Genomic DNA, 19298 nt, shown 5'->3' with positions numbered 1-19298 from the left:
TGTTTACAAGACTTTATTTGCATATCAAGAATATACTAAAGATTTCGAGTAAGATTTGCCAAAAAAAAACTTAACTGATAAAATAGCTATGGTAACGTAGATAAAATAAAAGTGACTTAAATGTTTGGTTAAATTGTGTTTATTTAATATTTTGAGACTCATAAATTTGTCTAAACTCCAAAGGAAGCGCCTTCTTGTATAAATAAAATTTTTAAAAGTTAGAGAAAGATTTGCAAAAAAAAAATATTTTAACTGATAAGATAGCTACTATAACCGTAGATAAAATGGAAGTGACGCATATGGTTGAATAAATTGAGTTTTTGTTTTTTCGGACTAATTGATCCTATTAAAGTCAAAAGGAAGAGGTCTTTGGCACCCTTCGTCTAGATGATGAGGCCCGTCCCAGTGACACAATTATACCGACATGACACGATCGAGTTAACGTTGAGACAGCTATGAGAACTGAGCCACTATAAGAATAGCCGCTTTGGTCTTTTCCCGCAAGAAGCGTTTTTACAACTACTTGCTCAACTAGCGGAGACTTTAGCCTTATATTAGAAGAAAATTGATAATATAATTTATGTAAAACTAAGTAAAAAAACAAGTTTTTTCAGCTAAAATTATGGACCAACATTTAAAGTTAAAGCTAACAGAAGTTTTTACTTATATGAAGGGGGTGGTCTCCACATCTGCATATTGCCCTTTATGATAAAGTTTTTCAGTACTTTAAAAAAAGCGTCTTATTGTTCTAAGTAAACAGCCCTTGTGCTTCAGGAGTCATTCTTTAAGAATTGGGACAAAATTAAAACTTTAGCGTAAAGAGCAAGGTATTGAAGAGGGGGCAACCCCCTTTATATACTAAGTGATTCATGTTCGTTTTAAGTTTTAATGCTGCTCCCTACTTTCAGTTGAAAAAACTTGTATTTTTTATTTAATTTATGATCGTTTTTAAATAATGCTAGAAAACCTGGCCCCACCTCCACGGAAAAACCCCCTCCGACGGAAAATCCTCTAGACAATTCAATCCCGGTGCAAATTTCCCCTGGACAATTACTCTTAACCACTCCGCACGTAAAATTGAGACGGAAAAGAGAAAGCAAGACATATAAAAGAATTTTGTATAAGAATTCTGGCAAATTCTCCCAGTGTGTAATATCCCCTGACAAGTTCAATCCCTGGAAAATTCACTCCCCATGGAAAATTCCCCGTGGAAAAACTCCTAGCAAAAAATTTGCCCCTCCCCCCCCCAAAAAAAATGTATGCATACATCCCAATAACAAATACTATGCGCAAACAAGGCGCAAATTTATAACTTAAAGACCTTTCCCCTGGGGTGTGATGGGTCATGTTATGCATGAAGGTATAGTTATTGGGCCTTTCAACTATGATGAACATAATCACTATCTCAATTTGGATCGGACGATTTTGGAAAAAAATGGGCAGGGGAGGGGGCCTAGTTGCCCTCCAATTGTTTGGGTCACTTAAAAAGGGCACTAGAACTCTTAATTTCCGTTCGAATGGGTCCTCTTTGGATATTCTAGGACCACTGGGTCGGTACGATCACCCCTGAAAAAAAAAAAAAAAACACGCATCCCTGATCTTTCTTCTGGCAAAAAATACAAAATTCCACATTTTTGCAGATAGAAATTTTTAACACATGAAAAAGGGTTCTCTGATACGCAGAATATGACGGTGTGATTTTCATTAGGATCACTTGACTTTTAAGTGGTGTTTCTTCCTTTTTTCAAAAATCCGGAAAATTTCCCCAGGCTCGTAACTTTTGACGGGTAAGATTAAACTTAATGGAATTTAAATATTTGAAATCAGCGTAAAAAGGCAATTCTTTTGATATATGTATTGGTATCAAAATTCTGTTTTTAGAGTTTCGGTTACTATTGAGCTTTTATTGAGAGTGTTAGTTTACTGAAACTTCTTTCCACTGTAGCAAAAGTTGGTGGCACTGTCGAAACCTACTGACTAACTGACCAGAGAGTTGGGAATACCGATTTTAAAGCATTACTTTGACGAAAAAAAATTTCAAAACGGTACAATCAATGACTTTCTTGCTTTCAGCCTCATTCCAGGCCAAAAAAAGTTTGGAGGCCTATAACCCTAATATGGGCTACGTGGGATCTAAGTCTTTTCCTGGAAACATCTTCACGATTTCAGTAAGGCTTTCATAGCTGTCATCTATTTTGCTCAGTAGACTTTGGTGGCCGTGATTTATCGTGGATTCCATCATCCAAGCTGTTCACTAGGGCTCTAGGAACACCACGGAGTTGCTTATCATAAAAAAAATTTCATTGAGCCAGCGGGTCATTTCTGGAATTAGTTTTTTTTTACCAACCATTGTTCATTTTCTTTTGATGTCTGCTGCTCGTTGATGCGTTTTTGTTGTCCGGAAAAGTGGTAAGATACGGTTTGTTACGACCCATGTAAACAAATAAGGTTTCTGACGCTCCTTAAATGGGAATGGTTGCTGTCCAGAGTCGTGATATAACAATCGAGAGGTTGGTTTTCGAAAATTATATTCTTTTTTTTCAACTTTGAACATAGCTGCTAGTACTATAGGGGTTAAAGATCCCACCGAAAAGCCTGAGGCTCTAAGAATTTCCTACGTATACGATTGGAACACCTCATTTGCATATTCCAACGGGAAAATAATTTGCATAACCGGTTTAATTAGCAACCAGATCCCCTATGAATACAAGCGGTACACCTCATTTGTATATTCCAAAAAAAAATCAAATGAATTTACTGAAAAAAATATGCATTGTCAGTTTAATATACACATATTGCTTATATTTACTCCTTAAAATCTTAATTCCTTAAAATATTAATTAATTTTTGTTTTCTTAAAGTTATAACTGAAAACATTTAAATTAATTTTTTCAGTAAAGTGCAAATTATATTCTGGTGTTTAGAAAGCATAGGGTTTAGAACCCTAATCAGATTAATTTCTGCTCGTTTTTAGTTCGACTTATTTTAATTTCTGTTTATTTTTCGTTTCACTTATTTATTGATACTGATTTGTGGTAGTTGTATGCTTGGTAGATTATTTGATTCTATTTTCGTTCATTTTTGGTTTAATGAAGTTCTTTACTTTTTTTTGGAAAAACTTATTTTGTGCAAAAAAAAATTTTGGTTAATTTTTGTTCGTTTTATATTGACATAGTCTTTTTCAGGGAGAAAGACTGAACCTCTTCTGAAGTTAAACAACCATCCCTTCTGTAAAAACCTTTAATACCCCTGGGCATAACTTACAACCCTTGCCCCTAATCTATGGGGTTTGTTTCAATCCCAAAAGTCTTGTTATATGATATTTAGACTATTTTGAATAGAATGGCTATCTCAAATGTTTTATTAGACACATTTCGGGACAATATGAAATGTGTGTAGGGGTGAGAGGGTAGCCGTCCTTTGATCACTTTGACTCTTAAAAAGAGCACTAGAGCGTCTGATTTCCAATCCAATGAGCCAATTTTGAAGTTTATGTGACCACACTTTCTATAAAAACCCTATATGTCCCCAGGGCACAACTTACAACCCTTGCCCTTAAGGCTGGGGGGATTTTGTTATCCTCATAGACATAATTTCCAGACCTTTCTGATAGGCTTGACAAAATCTTTATATCAAAATTTTGATTGGAAATGTTTGGAGAAATGATAGGCATGGAGGGAGACATTTGCCCTCTGATCACTTTTGACTAATAAAAATGCACTAATCCTCTCAATTTTCAATCAAATGAGCCTTTTTTAAGGCTTCTACGACAAAACTTTATATAAAAACGTTATATGCCCCAAGGGCATAACTTACGACCCTTGTCATGAGAGCTATGGGGGAGGGTTGACATCCTCAAAAACATAATTTCCAAACCTTTCAACAACGTTGAACAAAATAGCCATATCAAAATGTTGATCAGAAATGTTAGGGGAAATGATGGGCGTTGGGCTCAAACGAAAGAGCTCTTTTTGAAGTTTTTATGTCAAAACTTTCTTTATGAAATTATATGCCCCCAGTGCATAACTTACAACCTTAGCCCTGAGGGCTGCTGGGGGTTGTCATACTCAAAAACATAATTTCCAGACCCTTCAAATACGTTCAAAAAAATTGCTATATCAAAATGTTGATCGGAAGTGTTTGGGGAAATGATGAATATGAGGGGGGGGGGGGCATTAGCCCTCCCATCGTTTTTGACTATTAATAAGGGCACTAGACCTCTCAATTTCAAATTGAGTGAGTCCTTTTTGAAGTTTCTAAGACAGCACTGGCAAAGACCTAATTTCCAGAACTTTCAACTACGTTGAACAAAATGTCTATATCAAAATTTTGATTGGATGTGTTTGGAGAAATTGTACGCTTGAGAGGGGCGTTATTTGTCCTCTAATCACTTTCGACTATTAAATAAGGCACTAGCGCTTTCAATTTGTGTCCTTTTTGAAGTTTCTTTAACAAACTTTCTATAAAACCTTATGTGCCACCAGGGCATAACTTACAATCCTTGAGCTGAGGGCTGAGGGAAGAGTGTCATCCTCAAAGAAATAATTTCCGGACTTGTTAACTTCGTTGAACAAAATTGCTATCTCAAAATTTTTATTGGATGTTTTTTGGGGAAGTGGTGGGCTTGGGAGGGGTTTTAGTCTTCCTCCAATCACTTTTGATTATTAAAAAGGGCACTAGACCTTCGAAGTTTCTATTACAACGCTGTATAAGAACCGTATATGCCCCCTGGGCAAAACTTAAAATGGGAGGGGGGGGGGGGGTTAATCATCTTCAAAGACATAATATCCAGAAATTTCAACTACTTTGAAAAAAATGGCTATATCGAAATTTCTATTCGATGTGTTTAGAAAAATGGTAGGCGTGAGAGGGTTCTTAGTTGCCCTCCAATCAGTTTCGACTAGCCTATTAAAAAGGGCACCAGCCTTTTAATTTCCAATTGAATGAGCCTTTTTCGAAGTTTCTACGACAACATATTTGTATAAAAAAAAAAGTTATATGCCCCCAGGACGTAACTTACAACCTTAGCTATGAGGGCTGTTGGGGGTCGTCATGCTCAAAGACATAATTTCCAGACTCTTCAACTACGTTCAACAAAATTACTATATCAAAATGTTGATCGGAAGTGTCTGGGGAAATAATGGGTATGGGGGGGGGCATTCACCCTCGCATCGCTTTTGACTATTAATAAGGGCACTAGCCCCTTCAATTCTCTATGGAGTTAACCCTTCTTTAAGTTTCTACGACAAAACTGGCAAAGACCTTATTTCCAGAACTTTCAACTACGTTGAACAAAATGTCTATTTCAAAATTTTGATTGGATGTGTTTGAGGAAATGGTAGGCTTGAGAGGGGCGTTATTTGTCCCCAATCACTTTCGACTATTAAATAGGGCACTAGCGCTTTCAATTTCCAATCGAATGAGCCCTTTTTGAAGTTTCTACGACAACGCTTTCTATAAAACTTTATGTGCCACCAGGGCATAACTTACAACCCTTGCGCTGACGGCTGTGGGAGGAGTGTCATCTCAGTTTCGACTAGCCTATTAAAAAGAGCCCTTAAAATTTCCAATTGAACGAGCCTTTTTGAAGTTTCTACGACAACATATTTGTATAAAAAAACTTATATGCCCCCAGGACATAACTTACAACCATAGCCCTGGGGGCTCTTAGGAGGAGGGTCATTCTCAAAGACCTAATTTCTAGAACTTTCATCTACGTTGAACAAAATGACTATCTCAAAATTTTGATTGGATGGATTTGGGGGAAAATGAGCTTGAGAGGCGGGCTAGTTGCCCTCCAATCACTTTCGACTATTAGAAAAGGCACTAGCCCCTTAAATTTCCAATGGAATGAGCATTTATTAAAGTCTCTACGAAAACGTTTTCTATAAAAACCTTATATGCCCCCAGGGCATAACTTACAACCCTTGCCCTGAGGGGTTTGGTGGGTTTGTCATCCTTAAAATCAGAATTTCCAGAATTTACAACTACGTTGAACAAAATGGCTATCTCAAAATTTTAATTGAATATGTTTGGGGAAATGGTGGGCGTGAGAGGGGGGTTAGTTGCCCTTACTTTCAACTATTAAAAAGGGCACTAGCCCTTTAAATTTCCAATCGAATGAGCCCTTTTTGAGATTTTACGACAAAGCTTTCTATAAAAATCATATGCCCCCAGGGCATAACTTACACCCCTTGCTCTGAGGGCTGTGGGGGGGGGGGGGGTGTCACCCTCAAGGACACAATTTCCAGAACTTTCAACTACGTTGAAAAAAATGGTTTTCTCAAAATTTTGATTGTATGTGTCTGGGAAAATGGTGGGCGTGAGAGGGGGGTTAGTGGCCCTCGAATTACTCTCGACCATTAAAAAGGCCACTGTCCATTTTGATTTCCAATGAAATGGGCCCTCCTTGAAGTTTCTACGACAACACTTTCTATAAAAAAAAACCTTATATGTCCACAGAGCGTAACTTACAACCCTTACCCTGAGGGCTGGGGGAGGGGTTGTCACCCTTAAAGACCTAATTTCCAAAACTTTAAACTAAATCGAATGAAATGGCTATCTAAAAATTTTGATTGTATGTGTTTGGGGGAAAGGTGGGCGTGAGAGGGGGGTTAGTTGCCCTCCAATCACTTTCGCCCATTAAAAATGACACTAGCCCTTTGAATTTCCAATAGAATGCGCCCTTTTTCAAGTTTCTACGACAAAGCTTTCAATAAAAACCTTATATGTCCCCAGGGTATAACTTATAACCCTTGCCCTGAGGGCTCTGAGGGGGTTATCATGCTCAAAGACCTAATTTCCAGAAAATAGATATATCAAAATTTTGAGTGCATGTGATTGGGGGAATGGTGGGTGTGAGAGGGGGGTTAGTTGCCCTCCAATTACTTCAAATATTAAAAAGAGCACAAGCCCTTCGAATTTCTAATCGAATGGGACCTTTTTCAAGTTTTTACGACAACACTTTCTATAAAAACCTTATATGCCCCCAGGCCATAACTTACAACCCTTGCCCTGAAGACTGTGGTGAGGGTATCCTGCTCAAAGATAAAATTGTCAGACCTTTCAACTGCGTTGAACAATATGGCTAACTAAAAATTTTGACTGGATGTGTTTGGGGAAATTGTGGGCGTGGAAGGGGTGTTAGTTGCCTTCCAATCACTTTCGACTATTAAAAAGGGCACTGGACCTTTCAATTTCCAATCGAATAAGCTCTTTTTGAAGTTTCTACGACAACGCTTTCTATAAAAATCTTATATGCCCCCAGGGCATAACTTACAACATTTGCCCTGAGGGCTGTGGGGGGGGTCATCCTCAAGGACCTAGTTTCCAGAGCTTTAGACTATGTTGAACAAAATAACCACCTCAAGATTTTGATTGGATGTGTTTGGGGCAAAGGTGGGCGTGAGAGGAGGGTTAGTTGCCCTCCAATCACTTACGACTATTAAAAAGGGCACTAGCCCTTTGAATTTCCAGTTAAATAAGCCTTTTTTGAAGTTTCTACGACAACGCTTTCTATAAAAAACCTTATATGCCCCCAGGGCATAACTTACAACCCTTGCCCTGAGGGTTGTGGGGGAGTGTCCTCCTCAAAAACATAATGTCTATATCAAAATCAACTACGCTTAACACAATGGCTATCTCAAAATTTTGACTGGATGTGTTTAGGGAAATGGTGGGCGTAGCAGGGGTGTTAGTTGCCCTCCAATCACTTTCGACTATTAAAAAGGGCACTAGCCCTTTCAATTTCCAATCGAATGAGCCCTTTTTGAAGTTTCTACAACAAGGCTTTCTATAAAAACCTTATATGCCCCCAGGGCATAACTTACAACATTTGCCCTGAGGACTGTGGGGGGGGGGGTCCTCAAGGACCTAGTTTCCAGAACTCAGAACTCCAGAACTCAGAAATAGCAATCTCAAGATTTTGATTGGATGTGTTTGGGGAAAAGAAGCGTGTGATAGGAGGGTTAGTTGCCCTCCAGTCACTTTTGACTATTAAAAAGGGCACTAGTCCTTTGAATTTCCAGTTAAATCAGCCTTTTTTGAAGTTTCTACGACAACACTTTCTATAAAAACCTTATATGCCCCCAGGGCATAACTTACGGTGTTAGTTGCCTTCCAATCGGGTGTTAGTTGCCTTCCAGTCACTTTAGACTATGAAAAAGGGCACTAGCCATTCCAATTTCCAATCGAATGAGCCCTTTTTGAAGTTTCTGCGACAATTCCTTCGATAGGAAGTGCCCTGGTATGGAAAAATAAATAATACATTGTGCCAACATCGTTCTTTACTTAGGCAGCATTATTGCGCGGCCTATTCGTCTCTATACAAGTTCTAAGACTGGGTTATTCAAATACGCTTTTCAGTTTCACAGTCAGCCCCCCCCTCTTTGAATTGCCAGGTGATTGAAGGTAGACGTATTTTTCACCTTGTTGATTACTGTTTTTGTTCATGGCTATAGGAGGGGGACTTGAAGATTTTTTAGATGTTTTTTTTTAATAATTCTTAATCTGACCATGGCAAAGTAGTAAGTAGCTTTTTCAAAACTATTTGAGCTTTAGTTTAATCATATTCTACGATGGTTATATACAAAATTTTGGTTTAGTCGAGAACTTTACTTTTCTTTAAAAGTCCTGTTTTGTAGAATTTTTTTTCAATTAATCACAATGAAAAGAGTATACTAAATATAAGCAATACACAGAGCAATAAGAACATTTCAACAAAGACAAAGGGTTATTACGATTGCAATAAACCAGTTTATTCTGCCAGGAAAAGCCACAATTGAGATTACTAACAGATTTTTGATTAATTAGGGTTCTCTACGCATTTCTTGACAGCTCTGTCAACACTTTTTATATATTTTGTTGAAGGAACACCGAACATTTCATGAATGATTATCATACAAGAAAACAGTAACGAAGAGTAAAACAGTAATTTTTCACTTCTTGTGTTTTGCCACGGTTTCTACGTTCTAACCAATAACATAGTTCAGTAATCAAAAACAATTCATAGATACTTAAAAAGTAAAACAGTAAAACAACAATTTTTCGCCTCATGGGTATTGCCATGGCGTCTAGGCCAAAACACTGAAACGACTAAAGTTCTGTTTACGAAATTCCGTTTTCACCAGTACAGTTTTGGTTCTATCAGTGTGAGAAGGGATTGAACCACAAAAATGGAATATCTACAAGCTACAATACACTGTTTCTATTTTTTGTCCTTTATGGCCGTCATTTTCACAAATGTTCTGTTTTTGTGGGCTCTAAGGAATATTAAATTAAGAAAAACAATCATAAATGACATAATGAAGGCAACCTGTACTCTAAATTTCTTAGCAATATTTGGAATAATTTTCCCTTGGATTTATCGTCTGATATTTGAAATCAACATGATATTTTGCCATATTTTTCCTATTTCTGGTTTATTAATAATTTATACTAACTTATTTTGCAAATCTCTTTGTCTGTTGACTCGCTTTGCTCTTTTGACACTTACAAAAAGGATCCAAACATGGTCAGGTAAAAAATTAATATTAACTGCTATATTTATAAACTGTTTGCTCTTACTTCCTTATTTATTCCTTTTAAAATACTACAAGAATTTAAAGATATTTAGAACTTGTGCAGGTATTTTAAATGAAAAGCTTGAAGTTGTTGAAGAAAATATAGACCTATTGATATTGTTCTACACTCCTCAGTCAATTCTACTTTTTCTTGCTGTTTTTCTGGCACGAATCGAAGTACAGTTAAAAAATCAAATCCATGTATATATTGTATTAAGGCAAAAAAATATTGTAACAGCAAATATTCAAGTTTTAAACGGAATTTGTCTTATATTGGTGAACGTCTTGAGCGCTGTAGTGCGTCATCTCGTATGTGGAAAAATTGAGAAAAAACACCAACAGATGCAGTGTCTAGCCATCGTGGGCTACATGCCCCAATACTTTGGCTGTTTTTTACCACCTCTTACATGGATAATTTTTAGTAAGACAATTCGTTTGTATTATATAAAAAAATTTAAATCCCTTTTTGGAAATGAAAATGGTGTTTAAACGTTTTAATTCTAAGATACTACTCTTTGCAGATAGTGATAAATGCTAAGTTCTTAATAAAGAACACCCTACTGTACAAGCACAATTGGTCATAACATGCTTTACCGACAGATTTTATGAACGACATATTATACCCAACTTCAATTGCAATTGAAGCATACCCTGGCACAATACTAAAGAAAGGCGTTCATTTTCCTTAGCAAAGAGAATGAGAAGTTGATGAGCAAGAACACTAAGACATTAGCCAGGCTTCAAAAGGACTGGAAACTACCAGAGCCACTGACCGTGCAGCGGTAACCTGTACACATAGAAATAATTAGATGACCTAAAAATATGATTTATTAGAATTTTGGGTTTGTTTACAGATTGAAGTTTGATGGAAAAAAAAATATAGACGCATTAAAACATGAGAAACAGGATGATTTTCTGCCGGTAGAAAAAACAAAAGTGAAAGACAAAAATAAATCTTTCGGCAAGTCATGACCTCGCCAAGTCATCTTCATTGCTCAAAAAAAAAAAAAAAAAAACTTTTTTGATGTAAAACCAAGCAAAACGGAAGATACGCTGAAACAGACAAAAAAGCAAAACAAAACAAAATAAAGACTATTTTTTCAAATTTTATTTCTTTCTTTTCTTATGTTGACTTTCTTGCTTATTTTTTCAAATGGTATATTAATTTTATTTTGTGTTTGATCACTTAAGACAACTTGGCATAATATCATGCAGAAATATTTGTTTTGTCTTTTTTCGTTCGTTTTTTCAAATGCCTGGATGCATTCATTTTAATCTTTGGTTTCTTGGGAAATTGTTTTATAGTTTTGTTTGTTATCAAACTTCATGTATTCCAAATGTGGTGTTAAGATTTATTTAGGCCTAAGTTTGTTTATATTTAACCTAAATTTTTGTCACAATAGAAATTTTTTTCGATGCTTGTGAAATGGTCTTATTTATTTTAAAACAGATGGAAAAGGTTAAGTTTGAAGGCGAAAAAGGAGCTAGTCAAAACTAAAATCTGCATAAACATTCGTATTTTGACCTTATTGGCCCTATATTTTCGGTCCGATATAAAAAATTAAAACGAAATGACAAAGAAACACACCTAATATTTGGATTTTTATTAATACAATAAACTGAGTTTCCAGCGCAATACTCAATGCCACGGATCTTTTTTTTTTTTATAGCAGCGGTTCACGACTGATTTTAAGCCTTGTCTCACCTAGGTATTTCTAAAACATTAATGCCCTCGTCATATTTATTTTTTCATATCCTTTCGATCATTTATCTTTTTTTCCTATCCTTTCGCCACCTCATCCTTTCTCTCATTATAGCTCTATTAAGTAGGATTGAAAAAACATTTCATACAGCCTAGGCTACTGTTTAAAATAAAGTCAGTCAGTTGGGTAACCAAAACAATCCGTAGACGATTTTTCTGGAAAATACCCAGGAAATCCTGCAATTTGTTCAGAGTGCCCACGCCTCAGAACCATGCTTGACCACTGTCATAACTCTGTTTTCGAATATAGAGAGCAATGTAGACTACTTTTAGAGCCCTTAACATATAGAGGAGGAAAAAATCGATATGTTTTGTTACCAGGACCAGTTTAATCAATTAATCTACTTATCCTTCTAAGATTTTACCAAGTTTACTTGTTTGCAGACTGGATTTTGAGTTTAAACAGTTCTTAAAATCAAAAGACATTTGACCCTCAATTCCCAGATTCTTTAGGACATTATAGTTTTAATCCAGAAACAACGGTTAAAGTACCACTGCTCTTTCTGTCTCTGAACATCCATGTAATTTAGCCAAGAGAGTTAATCGGATGAATTAGAAGTCGGATGAATACTTGGAATGCAATATCATATAACCAGGTAAGTATTTTGAAGCTTTTCTTGACTATAAAGAACTAAAATACTCAAAAACATTTACCATTTTAATTATTGTCAAATTACACTTTTCTGGTATATCACCATTTGTAAGCGTTGTGTACAATTCTAGGTTAGAAGGAAAGACAATGAAAATGAATTTTCTTACCCTGTGATACATAAGACAACAGAAGAATTTTACTTTTACATTTTTATCGATTTGTTTCTCCACTTTGTGCCACAGCACTAAAATTGGCAAACCTGTGGAGCTTTTATGATGTTAAATTTCATAAAAAACAGACGTATTTGTAACAATCTACTAACGTCGCTTTTATCAGGTCATCATGAAACATTTATCATTATTAGAACCAAAATAAATGCGGCTCTGTTCAAAAGTTGATAATCTAACCACAAGCCAACTTTACGGCATCACAACTAAGAACATTTTGAAGCTAAATTCCATGTTGTTTTGAAATGAGAGGCTAGTTAAAGTCTAAGATACAAATCAAATAGTCCCGAACGTAGAAAATTAAATAAAAAACTTAATCAAATCATGGGAAAATTGCTGGTTACAACATATTTCAGCACTTTCAAACTCATAGGAAAATGCTTATTTATGGTCTTTTAATTTGGTTTTGTTCTAATTAAAAAATTTTACAGTGAGTTAGGAAAATTTTATACATATTAATCTATTTCATACTTAATGTTACTTCAATTTGAAAGCAGCACCTACTTATGTGCTAGTTATAATGAAACCTTCCTCCTGAAAGAAGAAACATGCTTTGAAAAAAACAAAACTTGACGTAGATATTTCGTATAGCTTCTTTCCTTCAGCCAAAAAATTCTGCTTCACCTGTCAACAGTGGGTTCTTGTATGTAGCCTAGACACAAGAAAGCCAGTTGTTTTGACCTCAAAAAGAATTACCCAAAATAATTCAAAGCACAATTTGCTGTTAATCACTCATGCCCGAGGGTCAATACTTTCTGTCTAAAACTGGCAGAGGTTAGACTCCATTTTTTTGTGATAAGTCAAAACTATTGTCAGGAAAAAAAGAAGCCAAAACCAAAACATTGGTCCCTCAACGTTCCTAAATGGGCACTTGATTCTCAGAGCATTGAGTTAAACAAAAATGTTTTATAACCTTCAATATTTATTATTTAATATAGTAGGCTGGTACTTTTATGGAATGATTGAAGTATGAAAGGATTTGGGAAATATCTCCCCTTGTAAATTTTTGTTTTAGTTTTTACATTCTAACGTTGTCCATTACATCTATTTGGTAAAAACTCACTTTTCTAGTTTTATTCTTTTCTTGTATCAAATTAAGTTTTACTCTAAATTCGATGTGGGTTTCATTTCCCTCAGTCCCATATTTTTTTTAAACGTCAATGTTTACATAACAATGTCTTGAGAATTTTAATTATCCGTTAAAAGTTTGCCACTCAATAGAAACTTTTCTTGTGTTGTTTGCGTGTATGAGTGAGGGTTCTTAAATGATACGAATAGTTTTTTTCATTATTTTTGCTTTTTATAGGAGTTCTTTGAGCAGTTCTTGTCCTGAGAGCAGGCTTCTGTGTCCGGACTGTATATTGGGCTTTTGTTCTCGGCTCCTGCTCCCGTTCTTTGCCAATAAGCACATAAAAGGGATATTTCCTAATATAATCAAAACGATTTTTGTAATAACTAGGAAGCTGTTACAACTCAGTAACGATTTTGTCTACTTATTAAAAACTCATAATTTAATGACTTCCTTCGCTTTCCTTTTGTGCTAATCTGATCCACCAGTGAATCAATTCTTGTACAAACCCTTCTTCTTTTCTACCAGGCTTAAAGCGTTTCCGCTTATTTGACTAATATTTGAGCTACGTTTCCAACTTCCCTCCCAAAGAAAAAATCTATTACTGCACAAACTAGTTTCCCAAAATCACTCCACGCATCTTCTACATTGTCAGATTTGGAACTTTTTCGTTCCATATTTAACTATTCCTGGAAAGTTCCTCTGAAATTTAGATTTCGTAGCCTATCAATGCCAAAACTTCCCGGACGATAGCAACAACTTTCTAAGTAATTAGTCTTTTATGGAAAGTTATCGACAATCAAAATTCACTAGGAAATTAAAATTATCAGCCCTATATGGAATTATTAGATTTAATCAAGAGCGTACCGGCTCCACAAGGAAAGTGACATTTTTGGGCACCTTATTAAAGGCACCTTAAATGGTGGGGGGAGGATTCAAACCCCATAAAATTACAAAGTTTATATTTTTTTTATATTAAACAACGATCGAATGACCTAAACTTTATTGAATCTCTTCTGTGGTGCTTAAAGTGTCACATGACCGACTATTTCCAATGTCCTGATTTCTTTTATTCAAACAACTCCGTCTTTCTAACCATTAGAAACCTTTTTGAAAATTCCTATTTGTTATTAAAATCGACAGCAACCTTCATGAAGAATAAAAGGTATGAAAACATCTTAAAATAAAATGTAAAAGATGGAGGATATTGCTGACAAGAAAGTACTCATAAAAACGGAACTTAAGAATAGATAAAGTTACGAAAGGAATGCCTAATTTGAGTTTTGATATATTTCGGGGATTGGTTTTGTCTATAGATATATCAGGAGATTCTTGATCGTCAAAGGATTATTTCGGCAAGTCGTTTCCTGGCCTTCATAAAAGAGACAGAAGGAATCTGGATGAAGGAAGTCAGTTGATCATCAAGAATAATCCTGGATCACCTCTTGACCAGATATACCCGTAGATTAATCAACGCCCTGGATATATTAGGCAACCTTTATTTCTCTGTACACTTTAATCAGAACTTATTCACTAAATTTATTTTGATTATTTATATTTATTTTGAAATAAATTTTGTGAGATTGATCCAAGCCAAAAGCTAAACTAACTTGTTGTCTACTATCCAAAGAAAATTGAAAAGATTAATTCGGTTTTATCTATTCTTACAACTTTGTTTCTTTCAACACTACTGACATTTGGCCTTTCAGTCTAAGACGGATCAATAATTGCAGCAATTATTGCCATTGTCGTCGCTTTTGCCATTGTTTTGACATCGGTTGTTTGAGTTTATTGTATCTATCGCTCGTAAAACGAAAAACCGGACCGGAAAAAATGCTACCACCGGGATCAGAAACTCCTGTGCCTGATTTTACGGTACTCTACCGAGAAATAATATTTTTTTCCTTATATCTAATGTAATGCTAGTGGTGTGATTGCACCATTGTTAGTGGCGTTGCACCATTAGTGCTAAGGTACCAACAACATTAATATAAAAACAATTTTTGGCCCGAGACCCTTAAGGTATAACCCTTAAGATAAAAACAATTTTTGTCTTAAGGTATAATAATGTGCTTACAGTAATATAATATAAGGTGCTTATGTTATACTGTTAAAAAAGAAATCTGAAAAAAGAAACGATGGGGGAGGATGAGGGACAGCGATCTTAAGCTTCACTGAACACTCCCCCAGACGGAGTTAAATTGTAAAAACTATATTTAGTTAACTAGGGGTGATCGACCACTTTTCCGCACCATTTTTCTGAACTATCTAATAAGTTAAAGTGGAATATGGCTACAATACTTCTTTTCCTAAAGTTGGTCACAATTTATATGCATAAAATGAGAAGTCCTGTCGAGCATAATTCATAATTCAAAAGCGGTGTCAGCCAAAATAAGGTAAAATTTGGATAAAATGTTATTTTTAGCTTTTGTGACACTGGCGAACACAATGAATTTTTGTTTGTGCATAACTAGCTAAAGAAATGACAAAGCTCCTCAAGCCAAACTCTCATTTTGTTCATAAACAGGGGCATAGCTACGGTATTTTTATTGGGGGGGGGGGGCAAGAGGGGTTGCTATTGCAGTAGATGTTGTTCAAGCAGTAGTGAAGAAAAATTACAATGTCCCACAATTAGTGCCGGTGTTGTGTGAAATGCAAATAATTTCATTCATAGTTCTTAGCACATTTATGCTTGCATGGCATTAGTCATACTGAGTACGTGTCCAGAAAATCCTTCATTACCTACTAGAGGTGCCGTATTATTGCGCCTAGTCCAAAGTACACTGCATATCATAATCATCATGGCACCGTTTCAGCGAAATAATGCATACAAAACAAAGTTAACCTACTGCAAGGATTCTGAGCTGACAAACTAGCGGTTGCTGCAATAAGAAGGCGTTGAGACCTATTTTAACAGCAAAAGAAACAAGACAAAACTGCAAATGATCAAGGGTTATTTTTTTAATTTTTCTCTTTTTTCTTATTTTTGTTCTGAGAACACCAAAAGTCGTGTCTCTTGAGAATGCACCTGTTCGGTGGCAGGAGATCGGTGACCAAGTTTCTTCTAGTTTTAACCAATCTTCTTTTTCTTTGCTTTATTTTATAATTTATACTTCCCAGTTGCCTCGATCATAGGTTTTATAAATTGTTTTATATATTTAAGTATTTTGATTTTTTAAGAGCAAACATAACCCAACCTGGCATTAGTCATGCAGAGCAGGTATCCTGTAAAGCCTTCACTGCCAGCAAGAGATGCCATATTATTGCGCCTATTCCGCAGTTCATTGCATATCATCATGGTACCATTTCAGCGGAATATTAAATACGAAATAAAGTTAACCTACTGCAAGGATTCTGAAGAGGAAAACTAGTTGTTGCTGGAATGAGAACACGTTGAAATCTATTTTAATAGCAAAAGAAACAAGACAAAACTGCACATGATCAAGTGCTATTTTTCAATTTTCCCCGAGATTTTTGTTTTGTTCTGAAAGCAGCAAATGCCCTTTCTCTTCAGGTTCAGGATAGGTACCAGGTGGCAGGTTGACCAGCGACCAAGTTTTCTCTAGTTTTAACCAATCTTCTTTTTCTTTGCTTTATTTTATAATTCATATGTCTCAGTTGCCTCGATCATAGATTTTATTGTCTCAATTATAAAGTGTTTTATGAATTAATGTATTTTAATTCTTAACAAAACTACGCATATCTGGTAATAACCATTTAAAGCTTCATAAAGCATGAGGTGCGTTGCAGGCAAAGTTTTAGTTCACAATAAATCATTAACAACATGTGTCGCATTACAGCATTAACAACATTTTAAGCAGTACAGCAGAAACTATACATAAGCTATAAGTGCGTCTTAAGCCTAACAACAATTTAAGATTCGTCATTGATAAATCGTTTATTATTAATTTGAAAATTTCGAATACAGTCATTTGTTAATCACTTTAAGATAGGGTGCCACCAATGAAGAATGTAGATGGCAAAACAAACAACAGTGGACGTGAAAAAAGGCATATTAGAAAAAAAATTACCACATTCAAGCAATAAGCCCCAACTAGGCGAGAGCATCCTAACCTAACATTAGATATTAGCAGTCACGTACGGGCGGAAAACCATTTTAATAGTAAGAAGGAAATAACTTTATCACGAAGTAACCAATTCCCTTGTATGCATCAATTGTTGACAAAAACCCCAGTTATTCATAAATCATTTGTATGTAGCGTGCCCTTCATCACTGTGGATAGCACAGCGAACAACAATGGACATGAAAAAAATATAGAAAAAATCAAATTAGACAGAAGACAGAAATAAAATAAATTTTTAAATAATAAGCCCAAAGTTGAATGAATGCATACTACGGTAACTTAACATTACAAAGAAAGATCTCAGATACTAGTAGAAAATGACTTTAATTTCAATAGGAACAAGGGAATGACTTTCCCAGGAAGCAATCCGTGCCCTGGGATTTATATATCTTTATAGCAACCTTATCATTCTACTCTCAATAACCTAAGGGATATATCTAAATATTTTATCACTATTAAATTCTAAATGATTAGTGAAAAATCGTATTTACTTAAAATATATTTTCCCAATTCAACAGCTATTTTGACCAATTCGTTTTAGTCGATGTTCCAGCCGATTAGACGTTATATATGATTTTGCATTTATTACAAGTGAGCCGCTTTACATTAGAAAAAAAAATATCATACAAACATAGAGCAAAATTATTTGTAGTACCTCTAAGCTACCACTACCCAATTCAGGTTTTACCGAAGCAAACACTTGGAGAAATCAGGGTTGCAGCGGTAGAAGCCAATCGGTGCATTTTTTTTATACATAAATTAGTTTGTTTCTTGATTTGCGTTTTATGATGTTTATTATTATTTTTTCCCGATTTTCTTGCATATTTTTAGTTATATATTTTAGAGGATATTTTGTTCGATTGCTAAACTTTAAGAGACGATAATTCCACTTTTTCCGATTTGTAGTTTTTCTTTACTTTTCCAACAGTTGAAAACAGAATGCAGGAAAGTGAATGTGAATCCTTTTATAAAGTATACCACAAACAGGATGCAGTAGCTGTTTTCACAGAGTTGTTTCGATCGTTTTATTTCTCAATTTTGCTTTTTCGGTGATTTTGGGCAATGCTATTTTTTCTTACTTGCAACCCTTTTATGAATAGCCTGTTTTGGTGAATGTAAAATCTACATCTATATTTTGAGTAAATAATCTAGAACATTAAATACAAATCGCGGCATGAAAAAAAATGTTTTATATATCGGGGAATATCCTTAAATTAAGGCCAGAGTTTTATTTCAAAGAAAGGGGTCGGAAAGTTTCATTTTGAGGTTTTTCTATCAATAACCAATTTGGCTGAACATTCTATCTATGAATGAAAATTCAGTCCTTATATACCAAAAACCTGGTGAATTAGCTGTTTTCACAAAGTAGTCAATCATTTTATTTCCTGATTTTGCTTTTTGGTGATTTTGGCGAATGTTAATTTTTGTACTCACAACCTGTTTTGGAACAGCCTGTTTTGCTGAATGTACAATCAATCTCTATATTGTAAGCAAACTATTTAGAAAATTAAATAAAAACACATGGGATGAAATAAGGATTTAAATATCATAGAATATCCTTAAATTAAGACCAGAGTTAAAGAAAAGACTTTCATTTCCAAGGAAATGAAATTTTATTTCACTTCATTTCTAAAAAAGAACTTTCATTTCAAAGAAAAAAATTGAAAAGTTTTCTGTCAAGATTTCCCTATAAATAAAGAAAATAATAGAACTACAAAGAAAAAAAGTTCAAGTTAGCTACATTTGAATTTACTTTGACACATATTCACCCTGTTTGAACATGACATCACTATAATACGAGCCAATTCAAGCCAATTCTGGATCCTGAAAAATGAACAGCTTCAATTAATTGGTTTTTCTTTTTTCTAAATAAAGACAGTCTATGCATTGCTTAAATTGCGTATAAGACACTTTATAAATTGTATAACGCAGTTAACGCTCAAAACCCAAAAGTCAAGAAAATTTTATTAATTAGCTAGTGAGTTTTAATGGCACCAACTTGA

General features: G+C 35.0%; 1 protein-coding gene across 1 annotated transcript in view; it reads right to left on the bottom strand.

Annotated features, from left to right (window-relative positions):
- Positions 1–17099: 17099 nt before the first annotated feature.
- The window catches only part of LOC148956081 (uncharacterized), a 146217-nt gene continuing 144018 nt past the window's right edge, over positions 17100–19298 (bottom strand). The window contains exon 8 of the mRNA XM_089089120.1: positions 17100–19119. The gene's annotated coding sequence lies outside the window, so the exon portion shown is untranslated. The remainder of the gene's footprint in view (positions 19120–19298) is intronic.

Source organism: Artemia sp. Qi Xiang Cuo, chromosome 1 (genome assembly GCF_049724085.1).
Source record: "Artemia sp. Qi Xiang Cuo chromosome 1, ASM4972408v1, whole genome shotgun sequence".
Taxonomy (NCBI): domain Eukaryota; kingdom Metazoa; phylum Arthropoda; class Branchiopoda; order Anostraca; family Artemiidae; genus Artemia; species Artemia sp. Qi Xiang Cuo.
Note: the sequence above shows the minus strand (reverse complement) of the source record. Positions and strands in the feature narration are given on the sequence as shown.